The sequence below is a fragment of the Rhinopithecus roxellana genome, chromosome 18 (assembly GCF_007565055.1).
Source record: "Rhinopithecus roxellana isolate Shanxi Qingling chromosome 18, ASM756505v1, whole genome shotgun sequence".
NCBI lineage: Eukaryota > Metazoa > Chordata > Mammalia > Primates > Cercopithecidae > Rhinopithecus > Rhinopithecus roxellana.
The window spans coordinates 62,150,674-62,176,720 of record NC_044566.1 but is presented as its reverse complement, the minus strand read 5'-3'; the positions used below and the strand labels follow the sequence as shown (position 1 = coordinate 62,176,720).

At 44.2% G+C, this 26,047-nt stretch overlaps 1 long non-coding RNA gene across 1 annotated transcript; it reads right to left on the bottom strand.

The window, feature by feature from the left end:
- Positions 1–3,200: 3,200 nt before the first annotated feature.
- LOC115894627 lies at positions 3,201–21,851 on the bottom strand. The gene is made up of 2 exons (XR_004054771.1): positions 21,803–21,851; positions 3,201–4,533 (listed from the first exon to the last, which is right to left on the bottom strand). It is a non-coding gene; the product is annotated as an uncharacterized LOC115894627 (long non-coding RNA).
- Positions 21,852–26,047: the final 4,196 nt, after the last annotated feature.

Below are 26,047 nucleotides of genomic sequence, written 5' to 3'. Positions count from 1 at the left end.
AATGGAACAAACTAAAATCGATAAACCTTTGCAATGCAGATATTCTCAAAGCCTTTAACATGCTAAAGTGCCTGTCCAAGAGATTTGCTAAGATTATTTGGTCATGGAATTCTCCTTTTTGTAGAGTGCCTTATAGTACTAGTGTTATATGGAATGCAAATTAAGAAATTTTGCCATTATATTCTGTGATAATTGACCAGATTTGCCAACCAACTAGCTGTCTTCTGGAAGAAAGCTCCAAGAAAGCTGGTCAGAAGACATAACATGAGAAGCTGCCAAGTCTGAAGTGTAGCCCTTTAGTGGGGAGGTCAGAGGCCTCATGAGGCACGAGCACCTGCTGAGTCACTGGAAAACACAGCAGATACCTTTGGGGGAATAATGAAAAGTGGAACGTGCAATGTTGTTAAGTTTCTCCCTCTTGACTCTTTTTATTGGCAGCCAAGCCTGCCTGCCTTCATCCAGTCCAAAGAGACAAGAGTATGACTAGGGCCGTGTCTTCTTCATGCTTGGATACTATGTCTGACCCCCAGAACCTATGACAACAGCATTGGTCTCCCAAATACAGACACGTCTTATATGACCCTGGTAATGCTGAAAGGGGAGATCATTCATAGAGAATTTGTAGTGCTGCTTAAACTCTCCAGGTGAGTCCGATATTCAGACAAATTTGAGGCCCATAGTTTTAGGCTCTGACTTGATGAAGCAGCACTTGAACTGTGACAGCTGGTGAAAGATACATTTCACTCTCTCGGTCATCCCAGCCTTAGGTGACAAAGGCCACAATGGTAGTGGTGGTGAAAATGCAGATGAGAGATAGAGATGGGAAATGTTTTAGGGATAGAATCTCTGAGGTTCAGAATAACTCAGGTTTTGAGAAGTTTGACAGAATGACATACCATGAGAAAACAGGACAGTGAGGGGTGGAGGCCTGGGTTTTGAAAGGAAGATGGTTATTTGAGTTTCTGCCTTGTGCTCTAGCCTTTAGAAGGATGTCCTAGTAGAAATGTCCAGAAGGCAGTGGGAGATGTGGGCTGGATTTTAGAGGGCGGAGCTAAACATTTGGAAGTGATCTGTATCCTGGTGATGTTGGAAGCCATAGGAGCTTAAAGATTGTCTTCCCTGCAATGCGATACGGTTTGGAATCCCACACATGTATAACTGCTGGACTCAGCGTGAAGGATGTGCAGTTCCAGTTCTGCCTCTGCCACTTACCAGTGTCTGACCTGAAACATGACACTCTGCCTTCTCAGCCTCAGTTTCCTTAACTGGAAAGCAGACGGAATCATACCAACCTCGCTGGGCGTTTGTGAACATTAGTTGAGAAAATCCTTGTCGAGTGGCTGGCATAATGCCTGGTGCTGAAGATGGCCTCCAGCCTTGTCAAGTCTCTCTAATGTCCCTCGCCTCACCTCACGCAACTCCCAAGCAGGCCATGATAGAAGTCCACTTCTCTTCTGTGCCAAAAGTGACTCGAGCAACAACAAGCAATCGATTTGCACTCATCTCAATGGTATGTGTAGATCAGATCTTGGCAGACCAATTTAATTTTCTTTGATGATAGATAGGCCATGTAGATAAGGAATGAGCAAGAGATGTAATCTCTCTGTGTTGAAATCTGACCTTAGATTCCATCACAAATGACTTTTCATCAACTAGATAGAGGGAAATAAGAGAGACTCTCTTCTGTCTTAAGTGCAAGCACCAAGAGTTGAATAATAGCACCCCAAAGGCAGCCTATCCATGACTCAGCCTCCACCTGGGGACATCCTGCATGACCTTACTCATGTCAGAGAGGAGCCCATACTGAACATCTCTCTTTTTACCCCAACAATGTCATAACCAAGAACCTCCTAATTAAGGTCAGATGACACCAAGTTGTGAGGCATTTGTCTAAGGTAGGAATAGAGCCAAAAATAGCATTAACTGACATTTCATAAAGAGTTGAGGGGCAATAGGAACAAGTTTAATATAAAAAAAAAAAACTATGTAAACAAAAAGAAGAATATATGTTGGCTCGTTCACTAAACTAGTAACCAGTGTCACCCAGAGTTGTAGCCAGATAAGGAATGCTCAAGAATAACTGGATGCCTGGGCACCCCTGATGAGTTTAACTCATATCAGAGAAGGCAACAAGAAGGCAGAGGAAAAGGGAAGGAGAGACAGAATGAGAAAGAGATCAGGGAAGAGAAGATAGGTAAGTGCGATGTTGCTGTTGTTGAATATGTTCAGAGTGGAAGATGCTAGTCCATTGGAATTCGAGTTAACTTATATGGGCAACAAATAATTTACTGAGCGTGCAGTGTGTGCCAAGCACCATATCCAGTGCTAGGGATACAGCAGTGAGTGGAACATTCAGGATACTGCCCTCATGTGGTCTTCTTCCTCTACCCAACTTCCGAGTGTTGAGGAGCCCATTACAAGTCCTTAGATGGCACCCACTGCTCATATGATCTCATCCACTACCACAGCTTTCCATACCATTCATCTGTGACACCTTGCAGATTCAGCCTTCCATCCCATCTTCAAGTGGCCAGTTGTCTAGCTGTCCTCTCAATGAACCACAAACGTGGTCCATCCAAAGCAGAATCTTGATTCTTCCCTCCCCCTGCCCAAACCTCTTCCTTCTCCCATCTCTGCCACCTCTGCACATGGCACCAAACACGGCCAAAACAGAGGAGTTGTCCTGGACTCCCACATCCCACGTTCTGTTGATTCTAATTTTCCAGAATTCGAATTGCATCCCATAGCCCAAAATCAGCATTTTCTTCTTAATTATTTTGCATTCTAAAGATTGCTGCAAACAGGACTAGAGCAGACACCCCCTTCGTCCTAAGCTGTACCCCCTTCCCACCCTCCAACTGTGACCTTGGCTGAACCAGCCCTACCACTATCAAGCCAACAAGAAGACTGCAGAAAGAGAGGGGTTTTGGGGGGTTTCTTGCCTTGGGAGCGAGGACTAAGCACTCATGAGGAACGTTACTGCCTCCCTCACTCTGGGGAAGGTAAAGAGAGGGATCCCAAAGTGATGAGAGGCTCGAAAGCCAGGGTCAACAAACTCTTTCTGTGAAGGGGCAGATGGCAAATACTTTAGGATTTACTGTCATACAGGGCCCGCCACAACTACTCAGTACTGCCATTGTAGCGTGAAGGCAACCGCAGACAGTAGCGAAAGAGGCAGAAATAAATGGGCAAGGGCTGTCTTCCAGTAAGGCTTTATTTATGGACACTTACATTTGAATTTCATGTGATTTTTCACATATCACGAAATAGTATTCTTCTCTTGATTTTTTTTCAACTACTTAAAATAGGTAAAAACTATTCTTAGCTCGCGGGTTAAACAAAAACAGGCAGCAGGCCAGTCCTGGCCACTGGCCATACTTTGCAAACTCTTAATCCAGGAGAGCCACTCACAGACAGTGCAGAGGCTGCCAGAAAGGGACAGTGACACCTCACTTCCCAGTAGACCCCTGATAAGCAGCAGAACTGCAGGCCCCTTTTGGAGTGGAGCTAAGGGCAATGAGAACATCGTGTGGGAGCCTCTCCTCTGGAGGCTGGGGACACGGGGAGCCTATGGCCGGGGCCTGCTGCTTAACTGGAAGCTTCTGAAGGCAGGATGACTCAGTGGAGCAGGCCCTGCTGCAAAAGGAACAAGACTCATTGGCACTCATAACTATCTCTCGAAAATATTATAAAGCGGTGTCTCCTAAACTTCACTCTCTCTGCAGTAAATTTAAACTGTTGCAACATTGTTGCGGGTGATTTACTGGGGTGGTAAGCTTTTGCATGTTTTTTTTTTTGGAAGGTCCCTTTTAAATTTCTACTACCGTTGGTATCATTTTTAAGGAGTTATTCAGATGACAGAATGTTAAGCGCTGATAGTGGCTAACAAGGGAGGCTGCAGAAAGTCTATGCTGGGATATTTAAAACCATGATCAACTGCCATCTGTTTGGGGGGTTTTAAGGTGAGCCCAGCGTGCGTCAAGAGGCTAGGTGGGTCACCGCTCAAGTCTCCTCCATCTTCCCAATTCCAAGATACGAATGGAAACAGATGCACATTGGGGAGAGTCATGAAAAAGAGCAGTTCTGCTTTCCTTTTCTCCAACAACAGAAACAGTGAATATTAACTCCCCAAATCCCTGTGTAACACTGAGTACCCAGCCAAAGAAGTTTCCTTTGAAATTGCCTCTGTCTGCCTAAGAGGTCTACAAAGCCCGCATTTTAACGCTGAAATAACGTGTTACTTGAGCTGCTGTTGCTGCTAAAAGATGTTTGAAGAGGAGGAGGAAAAGCCATCTCTATATGACAAGGATTTGTCACTTGCTGCAAAGAGGGTATGGGATTTTTTTCCCTATAAAAGGGGTAGTCAGAGTTGGGAGCTTGTCCCTGTCTTCTTGGCCCGGATTTCCAGAGGAAACACAAATAGACTTTTTCAGGTCACAGGTGTCTCTGCATCAAGTGGTTCCGGAGTCTCACTCAGTTTCTATAAGTCAGGCCATTTCTCTCCACCTTATGAGTCTCCTAGCACTGGACATTCTGGAAATCCAAATGAAATTGACAAATTTGGTTGATGTCATAGCGAATTCAACGCACCTTGCTGTCTTCAGGCTGATTTCAAATCACTGGATAGAAAAGAGCTAAAATCTAGCTTTTGTTTTTAAAAATTAGACTGTATAAACTGATTTTTTAAAAAGCACAGGAATAGATATTATGCAAGATTTTCTATTCCCCACACTCCCCCACCACCACCCCCCACCAAATTTTTCTGGCCATCACCTTTTCATGACCAATTTTATTCCTGCAATGCAAGCAGAAGGTTTGCAGTTTTGTGATGCCTTTTAGTTTTTTAGTGCCACATCATTATCAACCAAGATGTCCAGATAAATTACTTAACAGAGAGGCAGTGGAGATGCTGCTCACACGACCACCCAGCTGAGAAAGTCTCCCTTCACTCACTCGCTTCTGTCCTGGACAGATTCATGTGGTTTACAGTTGCTCTTATTTCCATTTGCCAGAAACAGATTTGCAAATGTTTTCTTTTAAGCTGGATTCCCTTCTCTCCATTGTAATCTCAATAATTATGAAAAGAATATAGAAAATGAGCAGCATTGCTTTTTATCTCATCACCATTCACTGAGCACCCACTGCATACTCGCCTCCAAGCAGGCGTCCCCTCGCTAACATCAGCACAAGCAGGCATTATTCATCCATTTTCACAGCTATGTAAACTAAGCTGTAGGAAGTTCAATAACTTGCCCGGGCTCATACTTCTGGTATGAAGTGGAGCCTGGCTACCAGCCCAGCTCTGTCTGCCTCCAGCGCCTTTCTCTGCACCGTTCAGCAACGCCTGGCTACAGAACACACCCAGTGTGGCCAAGCATTTTCCATGACCGTCCCTGGAGCACATTAATTCACCTCCTGACGTGAACACCGACGTGAACCTCTTTTGGAAGGTGAGCCTTTTCCAGAATCAATACTTTTCATTGTAGTTATGCAATTATGACCTAAAAGAAAAATTTCACCATGATACCGAAAGCCACTAGCTTCACGTAAACACCAAACATGTGCTGTAACTGAGGAGGTGAGCGGCGAGTCCTTGTCACACATTTCCTGGGGGTCAGGTCAATCCACCTGTGAGCCCAAAATTATGCTGGCAGAAGGAAGAAGCGAGATGATTTTTAATTGTTATGAAGTGTGCTGGTAACTTAAGTTATTCTACATTTCCATCTTTGTTTTGAATGTCTGTCTGTCTCTCTGCTTTCCCTACAAATTGGACAATAGGTTTCTCCTCAAACAGTTTCTTCTTGGTTTCCATATGACATCAGGTCTTTCCTAAATAAAAGCAATCAATGCAGGAAAAAAAAGAAAAGAAAAAAATTTCAAAGATGGGATGCCACTGTCTTCACAACGATTGGCAGTTTTATATTTCCTTGCAGTCTTGTTGATGTGGATTTAACTAGTACATATTTTTAAATGCTAAAAATTGTATTTTTTATACTTCACATATTATAAACATATGTGTTTCTATATAACCTTTATATGACTAATTACATTATATCATAAACATATTTGTATATTTCTATATAACCTTTACTAATTGAACAACTGTATAATATTCCTTCAAGATGATATACCCCAGTATCTTAAATTATTTCTTTTCTGTTAAGTGTTTGTAGTGTTTCCCTAATATAAGTAATGTTTTGTTCTCACCTAGGTCTTAGAAAAAAAAAGTGCTATTAATAAACTTTGTTTGGTGTATATACCCTTTTCCCTTTCACTGGAATTTATATTTAAGCTAAATTGTCAGAAGTATAATTATAGGGCCAAGAGATTTGAATATTTTATGTTTGAACTTTCTTGCATCCTGAACACATACATATTATTTTCAACATTCTTCCTGTCATCTTCGAAGCATAATCTGGGAGAAACAGTCAATTCATTTCTTCATTTCTCTCACCCTTGACTAGGCACTGGATTATAGTAGAGCTTGCTCACCCTCAAAGCTGCTGCCAATTTCTTCCTTTCTTTCCTCCTCTCCTCTCCTTTCTTCCCTTCCCTTTTCTTTCTGACAGGGTCTTGCTCTGTTGCTCAGGCTGGAATGCAGTGGTACAATCATAGCTCACTCCAGCCTTAACCTCCCAGGCTCAGCGGATCCTCCCACTTCAACCTCCTGAGTAGTTAGGACTACAGGCACACAGCAACACACCCAGCTAACTTTTGTATTTTTTTGTAGAGACAAGGACCCACTATGTTGACCAGACTAGACTCAAACTTCTGGGCTCAAGTGATCCTCCAGCCTCAGCCTCCCAAAATGCTGGGATTATAGGTGTGAGCCATTGTGCCTGGCCAGCTGCTGCCAATTTTTGAATATAAGGTAGACTTCTTGAAAATTCCGTTTCCCATATAAATAGAAGGCCAGAAAGATTTTTAAAAAATTATTACTCAGTGCTGGCAAGGGTACAAGGAAATAGACACCAATAAATTTCAATGAGTATAGACTGGTACAACCTTTCTGGCAGGCAATTTGGTAATATGTGGGAATGCATTTAAAATGTATATGTGCTTTAGGCCGGGTGCAGTGGCTCACGCCTGTAATCCCAGCACTTTGGGAGGCCGAGGCAGGTGTTATCACCTGAGGTTGGGAGTCAGAAATCAGCCTGACCAACATGGCAAAACCCCATCTCTACTAAAAATACAAAAATTAGCCAGGCATGATGGTGGGCGCCTGTAATCCCAGCTACTCAGGAGGCTGAGGCAGGAGAATCACTTGAATCTGGGAGGCGGAGGTTGCTGGGTGGAGCTGAGAGCACATCACTGCACTATAGCCTGGGTAACAGAGAGAGACTCCATCTCAAAAAAATAAAATAAAACAAACAAAAAAATAAATAAAATGTATATATGCTTTAGTCCAACCATTCTGTTTTAATAATTTATCATAACAAGGAAAGTCAAGGTAGGTACATATATTTGCTACAAGCATTTTCTTTTTAGCAATCCTTATAATAGCAAAAATGAAAACAAATTTCATCCAACAAAAGGGGACTGGCTTAAGAAATTATGACACATCTGTATAATGGATACCATGTAACCATTTAAAATTATAATTGCAGATGACATGATATATTAGTCACATAAACACAGGCTCATAATATATTTAATGAAAAAAGTCATACAATAGCACTTACTATATTATCTATTTGTGTAAAATATATATCCCTAGATAGGAGAGCGAGATGCCCCAGTTGTTAACAGTATTTGTATCTGGATGGTGGAATCATTGGTGGTGAATGGTTTCACCTTTTTATTTTTTACACCACAGGTATTTTGTGTTTATAAGAAAGCTTATTTTTTTCTCATTTATACAAGTTTCAAAAGCTTACAAGGGCACAGAAATGTTTCCTGCTGCCCCCACCAAAATGGAACAGGGACAAGAAGAACTGCTCTGCATCATCCTCTAGATTCTGTGTGCACTTTGTGATCCATGCCTCCAAATAACAAGGGTTGCAAGCATGCAGCAATGAATGTAGGCAAAATCCTTTCTATGTCTAATTCAAAATACCGGTACCCCCAGTCCAGCGAAGGGAGTGAGAATGCTCCAACCACTCTAATCAGGGACATGGACAGTTCTCCCAGCAGAAGTAATGAGGACCTCCTCTTGAAAGAGTCAGGAAGATACTATCTTCCCTCTGAATCCACAAAATGAATCCACAGAAGCTCCAATAGCTCATTTTTCCTTTCATTAAAATAAAACAAGTGGGACAGTAAGTAAAGAGCTTATCAATCGCACACTGAACTAGAGGTAATGGGTACCGTACTCTCTGTATTAGGTTTTCTACTGCCGTGTAACCAATTACCCCCAAACACAGTAGCTTTTGCCATGGCAAACGTGTGATCTCTCAGCATCTGAGGGGCTGGAAACTAGCAAGGTGGTGCTGACTCAGGGGCTCTCACAAGGTTGCAGTCAAGTCAGGGCTGCAGCCACCTGAAGGCTTGACTGGGACTGGAGGAGCCACTTCTAAGAGTGCTCACAGTGTTCATGGCTTCAGGCCCTCACTGGCTGTTGGCTCGAGTCCCCATGCCCCCCCGCCCACAGACTGTCTGCATGTCCTTTTGACATAACAGCTGGCTTGAGAATTAGTGATCTGATAGATGGGGGGAGAGAGAGGGGGAGAACCTGAGAGCTCATCTTAAAAATAAACTCCACTGGGTTCTGCTGTGTCCTATTGGTCACATAGATCAACCCTGCCACAATGTGGGAAGGGACTACACCATGGACACCCGGAGGTGGGGACCATCTTGAAGGTCACTGACCACATTCCCCCATCAAAGGCCTGCCTCACTGACACAGCCCACTACCACTACTTCAGTCGGAGAACTGGGGACTCAGGAACTTAAAGTCATCCCAAAGAAATACAGTTGAGAGACCATGGTTGCAAATGAATCCACAAAAGCTCTAATAGCTAATTTTTCCTTTCATTAAAATAAAACAGGTGGTACAGTAAGTAAAGAGCTTATCAATTGCACTTAAACTAAAGGTAATGGGTACTGTACAATTAATTTCCATTTCATTGTGCTTTGCTTACTGGAAACTTTCAGATTTCCTTGGCAGCAGTTTCAAGGAGATTCTGATAAACTTATTTTGCTTAGATGCAGATACTGGGCACACCAAGACTTTTTCTCTGTGTCTGGTCCTATGTGCAGTGTTAGCGTGGCTGTCATAGATTTGCTCTGAGTCGTGCTCTGGCTATTGTCCTAAAGGCACAATTTTAGCCAAATGTAGTTTACTGCTTGGTTAAGGGGAAGTGATGTGGGGAGAAATCACAGTCCCTCAAGGCCTAACATCGAGGGATTTAAAGCCTTAACAACTGCCCATGCCTACTTCATTCCAGAGCTCATCAGAGAACACCCAGCATAGGAACTGGGCTCTGCAGGCACTCCCGCCTCCCTTAGCTCCTGCGCTACCCAGCCCTTGCGGTACAAGCTGTACCTGTTGTCAACCTCCACTCACCACACCTACCCCAAGCCCAGACCACATTAACCTCCATGGCCACAGCTTCCTCTTCACCTCTTTTTGCCCTTTCTAGCTTCCAGCTAACTAAAAAAATTATTACCAACAAGGTCAACTGACAGTCTCCATATACTTGCCTCTAAATTTTGGAAGGTAATTGCTATAGTTTGGATATGATTTATTTGACCCCAATAAATCTCATATTGAAATTTGATCCCCAATGTGGTGATGTCAGGAGGTGGGGCTTAACAGGAAGTATTTTGGGCCATGGAGGCAGACCCCTCATGAATGGCTTGGTGCTGACTTCTTGGTAACGAGTGAGATCTCATTTTCTTAGTTCCCAGAGGGGCTGGTTGTTAAATAAAAAGCCCAGTACCTCTCCTCTCTCTCTTGCTCTCTCTCTCACCCCGTGGTCTCTACATACCAGCTTCCCTTTGCCTCTTGCCATGAGTAGAAGCAGCCTGAAGCCCTCCCCAGAGGCAGGTGCTGGTGCCATGCTTCTTGTACAGCCTGCAGAACTGTGAGCCAAATAAACCTCTTTTCCTCGTAAATTACCTAGCCTCACATATTTCTTTACAGCAACACAAATGGACTAAGACAGTAACCAAAGGTATCGGGTGAAGTGGAGTGGAAGAATTCATGTGACCTTTTATATTCTTCCAGTGACTTAGTAAGGTTGCTTAACCGCAGGGATGACCGAAGAGTATTTTCTAGACCTGTTAAGTAAATGAATGAAGAGTTGGGGTAGGATAAATGTAAGTCTATTAGCCCTGTTTGACAAAATAAAAAGTTGGCAGCTCTATGATATTCTCCCCACCCCCGTCGCATCCAAAAAAATCATAATAATCTGGCCTGTGAAATCACACAGTTTGGGGACCCCCAGTTGAAGTCAGGAATGTAATCGTATTGTTCATATTGTTAGTTCCATGACTGCTGTCCTGCCTCTTGAGGTCAGAATATGAAGTAATGCCTGTCAACACTAAGATGTCCACATTGTCACTACATACTGTGCTGTATTTGCATTAGGAGGCTTGGACCAAGTAACAAGAGATGGAGAAAAATCTTACAGGTGCAATACAGAATGTATTTCGAAGTGGAAGAAGGGGTGGGGCATGGTGGTGTGCACCTGGTGTTCCAGCTACTCAGGAGGCTGAAGTGGGAGAATCACGTGAGCCCAGGAGTTCAAGGCTGCAGTGGGCTATGATTGTGCCACTGCATTCCAGCCTGGGTGACAGAGCAAGACCCCGAACTCAAAAAAAAAAAAAAAAAAAAAAAAAAAAAAAAAAAGTGGAAGAAGGGTTGTATTGTGGGGAAAGTTTACCTGCTTAAAGATTTGACACAGACTGGGGTAAGTCCAAGGGACCCAGTGGCAAACTCCCCTATCCTGGTCAACTTGGTACAGGTCGCAGCTGGATAGTGTGGTATGTAAACCCTGTATTACTCAGGACACTCCCAGTAGCCTAGTGGCAAAAGCTGAACTCAGGCTAGTTTAGATAACAGGGTCAGGGATTGAAGTCAAGGATTTGAATGCCATCAGAATTCTTCTCCCCATCTTTTTTTTGTGTGTGTTTGAGACACAGTCTCACTCTGTCCCCCAGGCTGAAGTGCAGTAGCATGATCTCAGCTCACTGCAGCCTCTGCCTCCTGGGTTCAAGTGATTCTCATGCCTCAGCCTCCTGAGTAGCTGGGATTACACGCATGCGCCACCACACCTGGTTAATTTTTTTGTATTTTTGTAGAGACAGGGTTTCACCATGTTGGCCAAGCTGTTCTCAAACTCCTGGCCTCAAGTGATCCGCCCACCTCGGCCTCCAAAAGTGCTGAGATTACAGGCATGAACCACCACACCCAGCCTCCCCATCATGGTCTCTGCTTTTCTCTTTGCCTGTGGATTTCAATCTCTCCTCCTACAGAGGGCTTTCCTCACAGAGCAGTAGACATGGCAGTCCACCTCACTGAGGAAACAGTCGAATGACTCTGTCACCAAGGAAGAAAGGGTTCTTCTGCTAGGTCCAGCTAGGAGAACCCTGCCTAGGACTCTGCTGGGTGCCAGGTCCATCCCTACACTAATTCCCATAGCCAAGAGGCCAGCTGTGTTACTAAAAGATGGAGTAGAAAGGCAAGACAATAGCCTCTACAAGCACATGGACCTACAGCTGGACAACCTTTGGTTCAAACCACTCACTAGCTGTGTCTTTGTGAAACTTATTTAGACCCTCTAAGCTTTAATTTTTTTATCTGAAAAACAGGGATAATACTAATACTAACCAGAAATTGTCATTTAAATGTGCCAATTTAAATCATTTAAATGTGCCAATATGTATAAAATACTAAATTTCATATCTTGCACATAATAAATGCTCAAAATGTCCATGGTCTATTTGGGCAATTATTAATGCTTTGTTATCTGCTCAACACGGAGACCAAACCATAGTCCCTGATCTTCCCCTTTGTACCCGAGTAGTGCAGGCTTCTGTTTTCAACACTCCCCTATTTCTATGGCCAGACTGGAGTTATGTTGGATAATTAGGTTGGTACAAAAGTAATTGTGGTTTGTGTAATTACATGTATTTGTTTATTTATTATTTTATTATTTTATTTTATTTTTTTGAGATGGAGTCTCACTCTGTTGCCCAGGCTGCAGTACAGTACTGTGATCTCAGCTCACTGTAACCTCCGCCTCCTGGGTTCAAGTGATTCTCCTGCCTCAGCCTCCTGAGTAGCTGGGATTATAGGTGCCTGTCACTACACCCAGCTAATTTTTGTATTTTTAGTAGAGACAGGGTTTCGCCATGTTGGCCAGGCTGTTTTCGAACTCCTGACCTCAGGTGATCCACCCGCCTTAGCTGCCCAAAGTGCTGGGATTACAGGCGTGAGCCACCACGCCTGGCTGCGCAATTATTTTTAAACACTGTAATTGCAATGAAAAGTAACTAGGTAGGTCTTTGGTATTAATTCCATAAGATGCTATCAAATCACACGCGCAAGAAGGTGTGAGGGGGTCAACAAAGGTAAAAACCAGAATCATACAATTCAGGACTTCAAATAATTCATTGATATTTCAGATAAAACTGTACCCTCCACATACCTATATAGAGGCAGAAAACATAACTTGGTGTTCAAGATCGTGTTGTCATGAAAAGATAGAACACTGGAACACTGGATTCGCAGACAAACAGGTTGGTCTCAGCTACTGTTGGTTTGCTTTAAGGCCTCTGCTTTATCCATCAGTAAAACAGAAATAATGATGTCCCCCCTCAATTCCCACATTGAGGTTTGGTAAGACTTAACGAGGCACCGTTGGTAAAATGCTTTGAGCTCATCTCATGAAGGGTTGTATGTAGGCAGCTGGTCTCATTATACAGACATGTATGTTTAGAGTAAGATGTTGCTTGGAACCACTTCAGAGAATTGCTAAGAAACACAGATACATTAAATGGTATCTTCTTAAAAACTGAGATTAGCCAGGCACAGTGGGTCACACCTATAATCCTATCACTTTGGGAAGCTGAGGTGGGTGGATCACCTGAGGTCAGGAGTTTGAGACCAGCCTGGCCAACATGGTAAAACCCCATCTCTATTAAAAATACAAAAACTAGCCCAGTGTGGTGGTGGGAGACTTTAATCCCAGCTACTTGGGAGGCTGAGACAGGAGAATCGCTTGAACCCAGGAGGTGGAGGTTGCAGTGAGCCGAGATCGTGCCCAACCTGGGTGACAGAGTGAAACTCCATCTCAAAAAAAGTCCCAAAAAACAAAAAAAGTTGAGATTAAATGGGAACTGGAAGGTTGGTTACTGTTACTACCTTGTTCTAGCAACTGTATTGCTAGCAATTGTGTTGCTGGGACAAAGCAGTAACTATCAATCTCCTCCTGCCCCATTGTGTTGACACCACTTTTCCTTGACCACCTGTGGATACTGATGACCTCTCCTCACCTCATTTTATTTTAACTTTATTTATCCCTCATGTCAAGCATCATCTCATTCTACTGAGGTGTCATCTTTTCTTCACCACAGTTTGAGAGCTATGATTAGACAATGTGAATTTTGAATGGATTACCAATGTGTTAACAACATGTGAGGAGAGGTAACTGTATGCTATAGAGAAATAAACTTAAAAACAATTGATTAATATACTAAAAAGATAAGAAAACCATTACAAAGGCATAAACCCAGTGGTGCGTTAGCGCCAGCTGACACTGACTTTTGAGAACTGATTGTTAAATTGTCGGGAATTTTGCCAGCTGGTTGTGACACATAGCTATTTAAAAAACTAAATACAGGCTTACAATTTTTAAAATTATGTTAAAAATAAAGTTAATAAAGGCCAGGCGGGGTAGCTCACACCTGTAATCCCAGCATTTTGGGAGGCCAAGACAGGAGGATCACCTGAGGTCAGGAGTTTGAGACCAGCCTGGCCAACACAGTGAAATCCTGTCTCTACTAAAAATATAAAAATTAGCCAGGCGTGGCGGCAGGTGCCTGTAATCTCAGCTGCTCAGGAAGCTGAGGCACGAGGATGGCTTCAACTGGGAGGCAGAGGTTGCAGTGAGCCAAGATTGCACCACTGCATTCCAGCCTGGACGACAGAGAGAAACTCCATCTCAATAAATCAATAAATAAAGCTAATAAAATCTCAATACTTGTCACTTCATATTATTTTTGTAATTACATATTCTCTTGAGGTTACTTTTTTCTATTCATGTCTACTGTATGTGTATAGTGGAAATATTACACAGATGCTTCTTGACTTATGACAAACCCATTTTAAGTTGAAAATATCATAAACCAGGCCAGGCACAGTGGCTCACACCTGTAATCTCAGCACCTTGAGAGGCTGAGGCAGGTGGATCACCTGAGGTCAGGAGTTCAAGACCAGCCTGACCACTATGGTGAAACCTCATCTCCTCTAAAAATACAAAAATTATCTGGGTATGGTGGCAGGTGCCTGCAGTCCCAGCGACTCAGGAGGCTGAGACAGAAGAATTGCTTGAACCCAGGAGGCAGAGGTTGCATTTGAGCCGAGATTGTGCCACTGCACTCCAGCCTGAGTGACAGAGCAAGACTCCATCTCAAAAAAGAAAGAAAGAGAGAGAGAGAGAGAGAGAGAGAGAGAGAGAGAGAGAGAGAAAGGAAGGGAGGGAGGGAGGGAGGGAAGGAGGGAAGGAAGGAAGGAGGGAAGGAAGGAAGGAAGGAAGGAAGGAAGGAAGGAAGGAAGGAAGGAAGGAAGGAAGGAAGGAAGGAAGGAAGGAAGGAATCATAAACCAGAAAGTCATTTAATACACCTAACCTACTGAACATCAGAGCTTAGCCTAACCTACCTTAAACGAGCTCAGAACACTTACATTACCCTACAGTTGGGCAAAATCATCTAACATATAGCTTATTTTATAATAAAGTGTTGAATATCTCATGTGATTTCCTGAATACTGTACTGAAGTACTGTTTCTACTGAATGTGTATCACTTTCACACCATCGTAAAGTCAAAAAATCGTTAAGTGGAACCATTTTAAGCCAGAAACCATCTGGATAATGGTGTGCTACTTTGCTTTTCTTTCCAACTGCATGTTCAGGGATGTCCTTTTGGTGCCTTGAAATTAGCCACATTAGGAATATTTACACCACAGAAATTGGACTGCTACCACTCAGGGTTCCTCCCTTCCCCACAAGAGCTGTTTTGTCAGGCACTTACCAGGACACCACTGCCTGGACCCATAAGTATAAAGAGAGAATAGGAACAGAGACAACAGCAGATAAAAATGTTAACAATGTTATGGAAATCAGAAAAAAAAAAAAAAAAGCAGATGAATGAGAAGCAACTAATTTAGCAGAGAAGATAAAGCTGCAACCTAAGCTCAAAGGGAGGGAAATCTGTAAGAAGAAAATCAGCTACACCACAGAATCTTAGAAAAAGCAGAAATTGGTTCCCTCTGTGTAGAACACGGGTGCAGGTGTGCTGAAAACAAATGTGTTGAGAATGTGTACTGGAGCTATAAGACTCCACATTTATTTCCATCTCTATGTACACCTATGCACAGCTGCACTGTCACACCACTGTCCCTGCCCAGCCTCGGGAGGAAAGGTTGAATCTAAGAGGGACTGGACTCAAGGACACCAGGCACAACTGAGACCTGGCATGTGACACACCATAGAAACAGAATTAGAAGACACTCTGTCCTTTATCGTCTTTGTTGTTTTGTCTTGCTGTCACCCAGGCTAAAGTCCAATGGCATGATCATGGCTCCCTGCAGCCTCAAATTCCTGAGTAGCTGGGACCATGGGAACATGCCAACATGCCCAGTTAATTTTTGTATTTTGTAGAGACAGGGTCTCACTATGTTGCCCAGGCTGGTCTTGAACTCCTGGTCTCAAGCAGACCTGCCTCAGCCTCCCAAGTGGCTGGGACTCCTGAGTGAGCCACTGCACCCAGTTGCACTCTGGATTATAGGACACCACAGCCTCCTTACCCCTCTTAGATCCCAGAATGCTGGCAATAAGGGTTCTATCCCATGGGCAGAAGATTCGAGGATTCATCATTAGGGAAGCTGAGCAGTCAGAGAAAAAAGACTTACAGAGAATGACCTAGTGGGTTCCTTAATGAAACATCCAGGTCTCCATTGAATCACCCGACAATGAGCCCACTGGTTGACAAGCTTCACTCATGCACACGTTACTTGAGTGTCAACAGTAAATCACCAGACATTTGAAGAAAGCCTCTAACATGAAGAAAAAATATTCCTGAAGTTGAGCTCTATGCCCAGACAAGTGCAAGGGACATTTACAAGGTCTCCAAATATTTAGCTGCCATGAACCCTTCCTCAGGAAGCTACTAGAGGATGTGCTCCAACAAAACAAAGAATTAACCAAAAAAGATACAAGCTCTAGGAAACAGGGAATCCAACACAGGAGAGAAGGAAAAATGACTTCCAGGAGGATGCTGAAATCTGGGCTGGTAACTACAGTAGACCTGAGGAGAAACCAGTCTGAGTTTGAAGCAGAAGGATAGTTCCCGGAGGATGTCCGCACAGGAAGAGAAATGCAATGGCAAGATTACTGGTGTGTTCACCACATTGAGGAGAACTTGGGAATGAATTACTCATAAATGCCAAAAAAAAAAAACCCTATGAATTAAAAAAGACAAGGCAATTATTAACTCCCGAGGGGAAAAGATATACATGAGCAGAAATGTAAACACAGTACACTGCAGACAATATTTACATAAGCAAAATAATACAAATACTGACCAGGGATTTTATCAGAAGATGTGCTGTTCTGTAATTCATAATATTCTAAAATGCACATTTTTTCCCCGTTTTAACATTGTGGAAATCAGAACACATTTTTTAGTCAATGTGATAAGGAAGTGTTGCATGATAGTTTACTTGCATCATAGTTACTTTATTTGCACTTCTCTTCTTTTGTAGTGCCTCATAAAATAATGGCAAACCTTATAATCAAAGGCATGCATCTAAAATAGGAAGAAATACAGGAATTCTGTTCCTTAGTGAGAAAGAAGCATGTCCTGGGGGGAGGAGGAAAAAGCTACGTCTTCATCTTCCAGTAAGTCAGGAGATCATTTCGAAAGTTTAGAAAGATACAACTCTATAAGCACATCATTTGGAATGGTTGCTGCAAATACCAGGAGCCACAGACAGTGGCTGACTCTGGACAGCAGTACCTGAAGGCAAAAATGGGTGGGGCAGGAGGCTACAAGGCTATGAATTTTCACTAAAGTTTGTAAATATCAGAATTTTAAAACTGTATATATGGATTAGAAGTAAAAATAATATGTAGAAATAGGCCTGGCACGGTGGCTCATGCCTGTAATCCCAGCATTTTGGGAGGCTGAGGAGGGCAGATTACTTGAGGCCAGGAGTTCCAGACCAGCCTGGCAAACATGGTGAAACCTGTCTCTACTAAAAACACACACACACAAAAAAAATTAGTGTAGTGGTGTGTGCCTGTAACCCCAGCTACTCAGGAGGCTGAGGCACAAGAATTGCTTGAACCTGGGAAGCGGAGGTTGCAGTGAGCAGAGATTGCGCCACTGCACTCCAACCTGGGAGAGAGAGGGAGATTCTGTCTCAAAAAGGAAAACTAAAGTGCAAAAAATAACATGTATCAACATAAAAATAATGAAATGAAGCTTTGCTATTTCAAGCGTCATCAAAACAGAGGTCTTCAGACTGAGACAACCAGCAGGGATTTTCATGGGCTTTTCTGTCAAGACCAGCCTTAGCCAGCCCATGCTGTCATCCCCGGTTGGGTCTGCAGAAGCAAGCACCCTGGGCGGCCAGGCCTCCTGGGCAACATGTACCTGGCCTCCCACGGCACCTCTTACCTCCCATCTTAGACAATTCGCTGTCTGAATTCTCACTCCCAGGAGATTAGATAGCTGGGTTTCAGGGAAAGTGGAAACCGCAGCTCGCAACCCATTTTTCTAATGTCTTGTTACTGGGAGCCCTCAAGAATGAGAAAGGAAGCTGGCGGTTGGGCAGGTGTGGAGTTTTTTTTCACTTAGACATCTGTTAGTGGTTCTGGAAGCCCACCCCTCCTGTTTTATAGATGAAGAGCTCTGGATTCCTGATGCAATGAGGCATCCATTCTGACAGTGTGTTCCAGCTGTGCAGCGGTGGGGGCGGAAATGTACACAGTACCCTGGAACCAGAGGGTGATAAAGGGAGAGGAAGATTCCTCCTGGTAAAGCAAGAACTGCTTGCTTCTCATGTCAGAACTGCACACCAGTTACTGCAGAAGAAGAGGCCACCCCACCGTACACTGGGACATTTGTGCACAGCCTGGCTCTGGATGGGAGAATTTCGCAATTCTGCAAACAAGTCTTTTGTCTGCAATTCTGCCGGGGATCTGCACGAGGCTGGCATGATTTGCCAGGCAACCTGAGAGGCCAGGAGGACCATCAGCTGCTAACCCCACCAGGGCTGAAGTTCAGCTGCTGGGAAGGGTTGCAGCCACACCTTGTTCTCACACAGAAATGCTTCCACACTAGGTGGTAAGCAGCCCAGGCCCCCAGACCTCCCCACTGTCCTCCAACCAAACGGGGGCAGATATGGCCCAGCAGGGGGCCTCCGGGAGCTGACTCTGGAGGCCCTGCAGTGACAGGTCTGCTGGGTCAGGCCCGCCTGTTAAACATTTTAAATATCCCTCCCTGCATCCACATCTATCAGCGAGTGGCCCGAAGGCCCAACTTCCTGCAGAAACCTCTCCACCTTCCTCTCCCGGCCTCCTTTCTCCCTGGCCCAGTGTTTGCCGGTTCAGAACACCAGAGAGCATCTGTCCTAGTAAAATGTCTTTTCCTCTGAGCAAGAAGAGAAGCCCCTTTCTTATCCCCTGGCGGATCGTGATGCTCCAGCCTGCAAGGAAATGCTCCTATGTGCTCTTCCGTCTGCTTCCCTAACTTGTTTATCCTGATCCATTAGGTTAAAATGGCCAGGGACAGCGTCCTAAAAGGTGAAAATAAAGTTACTGACAAGCAGCCTCCCGGACCTGTGCCGACTGCAGGAAGAGCCAGGCCTGGGTGACGTGCATATCCTAGGCTGACTGGGGGCATCTGATACCCGAATTTTGTAACTGGGACTGCCAGTGACCCTCCTCACCTCCTCCTTCCCACCTCTCAGCTGCCACTCTGAGCGTCTAGACCCCACAGGACAGCGATTCCCCAAGGTATAAGGCCCAGGCCACAGATGCCGCTGGCCCTAAGGATACACTGAGCTCCTTCTATGCAGCCATGGGGAAGGGACTGGTCTTTCTCCAACATGGAAAGCTTAACTGGTCTCTTACCCTTTGGTAGAGGCAGGCCCAGGTGTGGCCAATGGAGACGAAGGGGTCCCCCAGTGTTCCTGGCTAACCTAGGGTCTTATGGGGTCTTTATGAGTTGGAACCAGGTGGACCCTGTGCTAGGATTTAAGAGGGCAGGTTTTTAAAGAAGTTTTTAAAATGATGCATGCACGGGGTTAAAAAAATTAAGATATATACATGCGGCCAGGCATGGTGGCTCATGCCTGTAATCTCAGCACGTTGGGAGGCTGAAGTGGGCAGATCACATTGGTGAGGTGGGGCTTTGGAACTCCCAGTGTGCACGATGATCTGGTGAAATCATTCAGTCAGTTTCCTCTGTCTCTACAGAAAACATTTTCCAATCTTTCCTGATTGTAAGACTTGGGATAATTTAGCAAAGGGTCTCTTTCGGTTTTGTTTGTCTTTATGTGAAATCAGTGGCAGGCTGCACAGTGGAAAGTGTCCATGAAGTAAGGACTCAGAATACCAGAGTAAATCCTTTTTTAAAACATTATTTTTTAGAGACAGGGTCTCATTTTGTCACAACTGGCATGCAGTGGCATGGTGGTGGCTCAGTTAGCTGGGCATGGGGACGCACACCTGTAGTCCCAGCTACTTGAGAGGCTGAGGTGGGAGGATGGCTTGAGCCCAGTAGTTCAAGTCTGCAGTAAGGGTACTGCACTCCAGCCTGGGTAACAAAGTGAGACCCTGTCTCTTAAATTAAAAATGGTTGGCCAGGCATGATGGCTCACGCCTGTAATCCCAGCACTTTGGGAGGCTAAGGCAGGCGGATCACGAGGTCAGGAGATCGAGACCATCCTGACTAACACAGTGAAACCCTGTCTCTACTAAAAAAAAATACAAAAACTTAGCCGGGCGTGATGGCGGGCGCCTGTAGTCCCAGCTACTCGGGAGGCTGAGGCAAGAGAATGGCATGAACCCAGGAGGCAGAGATGACAGTGAGCCATGATCGCACCACTGCACTCAAGCGTGGGTGACAGTGCAAGACTCTGTCTCAAAAATAAATAAATAAATAATAAAAATAAATAAAAAAATAAAAAAGGCCAAGAGCAGTGGCTCATGCCTACATTCCAGGCCTCTGGGAGGCTGAGGCAGGCAGATTGCTTGATCCCAGGAGCTAGAGACCAGCCTGGGCAACATGGCAAAACCCTGTCTCCACAAAAAGTACAAAAATTTAGCCAGACATGGTGGTGCATGTCTGTAGTCCCAGCTACTTGGGAGGCTGAGGTGGGGGGATGGCTTGAACCCAGGAGGTCGAGGCTGTAGTGAGCTGTGATCACACACTCCACTCCAGCCTAAGTGACAAATTGAGACCCTGTCTCAAAAAAATAAATAAATAAAAACTTTTTGTAGTGATAAACTCTCTACATGTTGACCAGGCTGGGCTCAAACTCCTGGTCTCAAGTGATCCTCTTTATTCAGCTTCCCAGACTGCTGGGATTACAGGCGTGAGCCACTATGCCAGGCCTAATTTTTTTATTTTTAGAAATGGGAGTCTCACTATGTTGCTCAGGCTGGTCTCAAACTCCTGGCCTCAAGTGATCCTCCTGCCTTGGCCTCCCAAAGTGCTAGGATTACAGGCACGAGTCACTGTGCCCAGCCCCAGATCCTTAAACTCTCTGGCCAAGGCTTTCTCCTGAAATGAAAAAAATAATTCCTGAATACCTACCTTAAAGCATTGTGATAAGTAATCAATGTAATGCAGTTTGTAAAATGCCTTGAAAATTATAAAGTAGCCATGTAAACGTACGATATTCTGGTTTTTCTCTTTCATTCTAGCCAACTAGTCCCTTTAGGGGGACCCTTATGTACTGCAACAACTTGGCAAAGCTGGTCTCTGCATGCTTAGCCTCTCTTCCATCCCAGCCCAGCCCACACTCCCTATTCACCCCTTCCGGATGCTCCCACTACTGCTTGGGACAGGGCCTCCCAGGGCAGCACTGCCTCTGCAGATGTTCCTCTCCCTGACATCACTTGCCATCTCTCATGGTATAAGGGCCTCAGTGCACTGAGGACACCCTCATTTTGCTGCAGCACAGCCCATTGTTTTGGGTCTGGAGGGGACAGGGGACCAGATGGTCAGGGACAGCAGCATTGATGTAAAGAACTGTGTTTGTTTAACCCGTAGAAGACAGGGTATAAAGGGCCCATGGTAGAAGTTTGCAAATGCACGCTATTAACAGAAGAAAGATTAGAGGTGTTCTGCACAGCTTTATGAGGTAGAACCAGATGGACCCTGTGCTAGGATTTAAGAGGGCAGGTTTTTAAAGAAGTTTTTAAAATGATACATGCACAGGGTTAAAAAAATTAAGATATATACATGCAGCCAGGCATGGTGGCTCATGCCTGTAATCTCAGCGCTTTGGGAGGCTGAAGTGGGCAGATTATTTGAGCCCAGGAGTTTGAGACTAACCTGGGCCACATGGCAAAACCTCATCTCTACAAAAACTACAAAAATTAGCAGGGTGTGGTGGTGCATACCTGTGATCCTGGCTACTCGGGAGGCTGAGGTGTGAGGATCACTTGAGCACGGGGAGGTTGAGGCTGCAGTGAGCTGTGATCACACCACCGTACTCCAGCCTAGGTGACAGAACAAGACTCTGTCTAAAAAAAAAATATATATATATATATATATTTTTATACACACACACATACACATGCATATAAACACACATCCATATATACATACATGTATAAACCTAAAATTCTTCCTTCTACCCCGAAACCAGTTGCCATAGATGCCCTCAGCAGAGGCAAACAGTTACCAGTATCTTTCCAGATACAACCTAAGCATATGTTCATGTATCTCCTTTTTTTCTATCACATAAATGGAATTATTCTCTACATACTATTGAGCTAGTCTCTCTTTCTCACAAATCATCATGAATTTTAGAATTTTCCCTGTCAGTGCATGAGAATGGTTTAATTTTTTTAACAACCTCTTGGTTTCTCATAGTACAAATATTCCATAATTTATTTCATCAGTCCCCTGGTCAAACGTTTCAATTATTTCCAGTCCTTTGCTGCAAAGAATATCTTTGCACACGTCTTTGAGCCCATGGGGACTATACCTGTAGGATTAATTGTTAGAGCTAGAATGCTGGTCAAAGGGTATGTGCTTTAAAATTTTGATAGATATGGCCAAATCGTGAGTAGATTTTAGCCTACAGTAAGAAAGAATTTTAGCAACCAAAACCACTCAAGTGGTGTGTGGACTATGTTAGGAGGTTGTGAGTTACAGAAAGGAATCAAGACCAGGCTACAAATCAACTTGTCAGAAATGCCATTGGGTATGTTCAAGCATTGTAAACACACTCATCACAAAAGGTTCTTTCAACTCTGATACCCTAGCTTCCTTTTTACTTATTTTTATGTTTTAAGTGACTATATATATATAATTTACATGTACATGACGTTTTAAAATATGTATGCTCTAGCTTCCTAAGCATAGGTATCACCATAGAGACTTAATATGTATTTATTGAATATTGTTCAGAGATAAAGTAAGATGTCATGCCATTCCCGTTGGAAGGTGTGTAGAAGGAAGTGGGTCAATGCAACACATCTCAAAAGAAGTCCTCTGGTGAAGCAGTGCCGTCACGTAAGGCACTGCGCACAGCGGGCTTGCACCACGTAGGGCCTGGGCAGGTGGTTAGGAGTACAGAGGAGTCCTTTCCTGTTCTCCCCATCATCACTCACATTGTCCATGTCTAGAACTCCACATTCAGAAAAGTGCTCTTTGGCAGATGTGGCCAAACAGGGAGTGCAGTTTCTGGCCCTGAATCACCATTATTAGGTCAGCATCTTCAGCAGCAGGGCCACGGCACCCAGGCGTGTTGTGATCCATTGTGAGGAGTGTGCTTATTGCTAAAGGTAACTGAGCATCTGAGGTTTCCCAGAAATGGGAAGTTCCTACCTTACAACTCAGTTCATTTCATTCTTCCTTGGAAAGATCTTACATATAATGGGATAAAATGTGTTCCTCTTTAATCTGCTCCTGTTTCTTGATTTTAGGTCTTCCTTTCACAACCAGTGAATACAAAATTGTCCTCCATCTACATTCTAAGCCTCACAGAGCCTGAGGGCTGCAATTAAACGCCAGCTCAGTCTTCTCTCCTTTGGGTTCGATCTCTTCAATTCTCTCAACCTTGCTTGTGTGTCATGTTTTTCAGATATTTGCATCTTAATTGCTGTTTTTGAACCTATCCCTTCTCACTCCAAGCAGTCAAAAGTCTCAGAAAGTGTATTGCCCAGAACTTGGCCCGATCTTGGCCAGGAAGGAGTAGCGTGGAATCATCTCCCTGTTTTTCTGTGCACCTTTCTAAAATCAGCATCCTGGAGATCCCTTGCTTTGGCCTGTCAAGCACACCCTCTCGCTTTTTTTGGGGGGTGGGGGGGTAAAAGCACTGTGATTTCTCATTAGAGAGCTGTTCTTCCTTATTCTGAGAAGTCTTGGTTCTCCCTGCCCCTCCTACTCAGAGGATGGTAGCACACAGAACCCAGTTTAGGCCTTAAGACTCTAGCTTCCAGAGTTTTGAACATTTGGAAGAAAAATGTAACAGAAAACAGTGGAACAGAGAAGTTCTGATGATCCCATTTCAGGGATGGGGTTGCGGGGCATGTCCTCTTTTTCCTGCAGCTTGGTTCTTCAGTATCCAACAACTATTCCATACCTTTCCAGAAAATCCCTTTTCCGATTTAGAGTCCATTTCAGTTGCTTGCAACTGAAGAACTCTGACCCAGATTACCCTGTCCTGTCCCAGTCCCCACCAGGAAGTCACTGTGGACCAGACACTCCTACATCTATTTCACACGTGTTGCCATTGAACCACACGTCCCAGTCCTGCACTTGGAAAGCTGATCTGGGATAAGAACACAGCCTTTGTTTTGGGCTATCCCAGTCATGTCCCAAATTCATGACTGGGGATCGTGGATCCCTCTTCTTAGTTCACATCCATTGGTTTCCTGTCACCTATTGGGCAACTTGCCATCAAGCTCTCCCATCAAGTCACTGCCAAAAGTATTGAGTAGCTAATTACAGCTCATGGGTTCAGCTACTTCCATCAGTGTGCCACCCTCCCAGGCAGGGAAGTCAGTGTTCACAGAGCTTAACTAACTGGCCAATAAGGGATGAAGCCTAGTCAAACCCAAGTCTGTCAACCCCAAAGCCAGGGCGTTGGAAGGAGGAATCCTCTGAGGGGTCCCTGCCTACAAGAGACCTAGGGGAGAGGTTGCATCTTACATGGTTCCTGAAGACCTGTGAACAAAGGGGGTTGAGGAACCATATGAAGCCAGTGCCCGGATGCAAAAGGCCCAGCCTCAGACTCCATGTGCTAATTAATGGAGCAGTAAAGCTAAAGTGTTGAGGTGGGAGACAGGATGGCAGAGGAGAAGAGGCACAAGATTTCCAGCAAGATAAAGACCTGGGTTTGGAAGGATCCTCCAACCTAGGCTTCATTCAGCATCCTGGGTATTGATATTGATATATTGATGCACCGTTGGCATCTCTCAGATTCAGAGCTTGGCAGGAAAGATGCCCCGCCTTCTCACGGTGCCCCTCACCCCATCTGATCTCAATCCCCAGCTTTGCTCCAATAAGGATGTATTTTAGGGTAGGGAATTGACAACATAAGAAATTCGATGTGTGGGCCGGGCGCGGTGGCTCACGTCTGTAATCCCCACACTTTGGGAGGCCGAAGCGGGCAGATCACGAGGTCAAGAGATCAAGACCATCCTGGCCAACATGGTGAAACCCCGTCTCTACTAAAAATACAAAAATTCGCTGGGCATGGTGGCACACACCTGTAGTCCCAGCTACTCAAGAGGCTGAGGCAGGTGAATCACTTGAACCCGGGAGGTGGAGGTTGCAGTGAGCTGAGATTATACCACCTCACTGCAACCTGGCGACAGACCAAGACTCTGTCTCAAAAAAAAAAAAAAAAAAAAAAAAGAGAAAAGAAATTTGATGTGTCCGGAGAAAACACCAACATTGTTGGATGAGGGAAATTATAATAAAATAAATTTAGATGTTGCTTTTGTTGAAGTTTTTTTTTTTTTTTTTTTCTCACCCTGATTTGGTAGTTTGAGATTCTAATTTTATAACCTTGGTCACTGGGAGAACCTTGACTGATTCCTATCATTTTAAACAGCCTTTTATAGTCACAGCATCTAGAGAGAGTACATTTCCTCTTCTTTTTCAACATATCACATTTCTTGGCAGAAATAGCTAGCAGAAAGCACCAAAATGTTTATAATGAGGATAAAATCAAAATTTCACACATCAGATTTCTCTTTTAGATTATTTCTTCCTGTTAAATCTTTCCCTGTTTTAACTTTATTTTAGTGGCTAACAATTTAACATTTATTTTGACACTGTTCAATCATCTTATGGGATTTTATTGTCAAAGGACATTGGCTCTGGGGTTAAACGTTTTGAAAAGACTTTGTCGGCATAATCATGAAGCTTGGCTGGGTTCAGGCCGTTGTCACCTCCCACTTGAATTCCGAGGATGAACTCCGGAATGGCCTTCCTGCTTTCTCAGCCTCCACTTAACTCGGCTTCTTTCTAAGATTTTCCTTTTTAAAACTGTACACTGTGCTCTTGATTCTGATGTAAAGGTAGTTTGAGGCCAGACTCAGTGTCTCATGCCTGCAATCGCAGCTCTTTGGGAGGCTGAGGTGAGCCTCAAGACCAGCTTGAGCAATATAGTGAGACCCTTGTCTCTA